Below are 2131 nucleotides of genomic sequence, written 5' to 3'. Positions count from 1 at the left end.
TTTTTCATTTAGGTGGCAGGCACATGGGAGTGAAGGAGATGGAGAGAAAGAGAGAAAAGGGGAGCTAAGTGGTGGGAAGGACCAGAGGAAATAGAGTCAGAGAGTAAAGAGGAAAGAGCAAGAGATAGTTGGAGAGGGGGAGAGAAAAGAGTGATCTGGTCAAATTTCACTTTTCTACCTCTCATCCTTCTTCATAATAGAACTGTCAAATCAACGCAGAGCTTAACGACAAGCTGCTCTCCTGCCTCTCTCTCTCTTCCATTCTCTCTATCTATTTATCCCTCCTTTTTCCTCCATTCTCACTTCTCTCACTCACTTTTCACACTTTCTCATATCCTAGACTCTTCTATTCTCTCTGTTTGTTTCTTCCTGCTGTTGCTACTGTGTTGTGTGTCTCTTACCCATTATGACTCATTTGCCATTGTTCATGTATCAAACTGATTAGAGAAAATATCACTAAAAGGTGTTTTTGCTTCCTTTTGTTTAACTCTAATACTCTATAGTCCTGTTAGTTCCTCTGCCTCTCCCATTATCACTCCGTAACTACTCTCCCTCTCTTGTTTTGACCTCCATGTGTTACTAAGCTCTCATTCATTTTTCTCTTTATCAGTGTAGTTGTCTGTCTCTTTAAGGTATGTACATTTTACCTGAACGTCTCTGCACTGCCTGAGCTCTGAATATTTGATAGACAATACATCACACTTCCCTGCTAGAATTATTATTCAGGAGAAAGAAATTAACTTTAAGGCATGGATGGGGTTTGAACCCATGATCTTTGGTTTACGAGACCAACGCCTTACCTCTTGGCCACCATGCCTTTGTGATGTAAAGGAACGATGGATACTAAGTATAATCTGCAATGACTGAAGGTGAAGAATCCTACAAATACCGTGTAGACTTAATTCAGCAATTTACATGACAGTAACAAGCTATCTGCTCAGTGTTTGGACACTTTAACAGGACAGGAGTTTACTGATGCACTGAAACACTGGTCATTTGAAGGGTTTAACCTTTGTCCTTTCAGCAACAGGATGGTCCTTCTAACTGCCCAACGGGCCTGACAAAGATGATGAGAGGAGGAGGAATGAGATCTTTCTACCACGACTCCCCCCTCCTGCTTTTCAATTCCTCTCTCTGTGGGTTTGTGTGGCAAAAACTCTATGAAGAATATTCTCGGTGTGTCATTCTCACTGTTGCAGGCTCTCTCCAATAAACTGCTCTGCAGGTTCACATAGGGAGAATGATTTGTCTCTCTCTCTTTCTCCATTTGTCTTCACTGTGGGCTGACAAAAGAAAAATGCCATGGAGGAATGTCCTCAGTTTCTCTCCTCTTGTCTCACTGCCCTGTCCTCTACTTTTTGTTTTTAATATATCTCTTCAAGAACTGTTTAGATGAAATGCTGGTGGTTTGACTCTGGGATTTCCATCCAAATACTATGTAGTTTACAAATCATGTTCATGGCAATAACCATGAAGGCTCAAAGAAAAAAAAATATATAAAAACTCCACAGTGTAAATAATTAATATGGCTCAAACTCTTTCCAAAGTAACAAGGGAAATCACAGGAAAGTCAAGTCCATGTTATAATTATATAATTTCCCCATTCAAAAGGGCCACAGATTTGAACACAAAGCATTCAACATTTCAAAGCAAAGCATTTTAATGTGAAACATACTGATACCTTAAAGGTAATGAAGTATCACAATTAATTTTCCTCTTATGTATTATTTAAGGGAAAGAGATAAACTTTAAAGGCATGGATGGGGATTGAACCCATGATCTTTGGTTTACGAGACCAACGCCTTACCACTTGGCCACCATGCCTGCTTATAGTGGGAGGTAATCTACATTAACTGAATAACAAAGACAGTTGGTGATCTACTGAAATTTGATGGCTTTATAAATAAAATGTGTTGTTATTATTAAATATTGTAAACTGAAACATTTATTTGGTGGCCCTGATTCCATATATAGCTATGCATGGTTTTACTGAGAAAATGCACCCAGTCTACATCAGCCAAGTACAATAGACCACACCTGAAAACACTCAGCTGATGGCAGTGGCGGACAGCCATGGTGACGCTAGGATTTTGGCATTGATCCATAAACCAAAGATCCCCTGTTCCATCCC

At 39.7% G+C, this 2131-nt stretch overlaps 2 non-coding genes across 2 annotated transcripts; both read right to left on the bottom strand.

The window, feature by feature from the left end:
• Positions 1-745: 745 nt before the first annotated feature.
• trnat-cgu (transfer RNA threonine (anticodon CGU)) lies at positions 746-817 on the bottom strand. Its single transcript has one exon. It is a non-coding gene; the product is annotated as a tRNA-Thr (tRNA).
• Positions 818-1752: 935 nt separating this feature from the next.
• On the bottom strand, positions 1753-1824 carry trnat-cgu (transfer RNA threonine (anticodon CGU)). The gene has a single exon. It is a non-coding gene; the product is annotated as a tRNA-Thr (tRNA).
• Positions 1825-2131: the final 307 nt, after the last annotated feature.

Source organism: Lates calcarifer, linkage group LG12 (assembly GCF_001640805.2).
Source record: "Lates calcarifer isolate ASB-BC8 linkage group LG12, TLL_Latcal_v3, whole genome shotgun sequence".
NCBI lineage: Eukaryota > Metazoa > Chordata > Actinopteri > Centropomidae > Lates > Lates calcarifer.
This window is presented reverse-complemented; position numbering and strand designations above follow the sequence as displayed.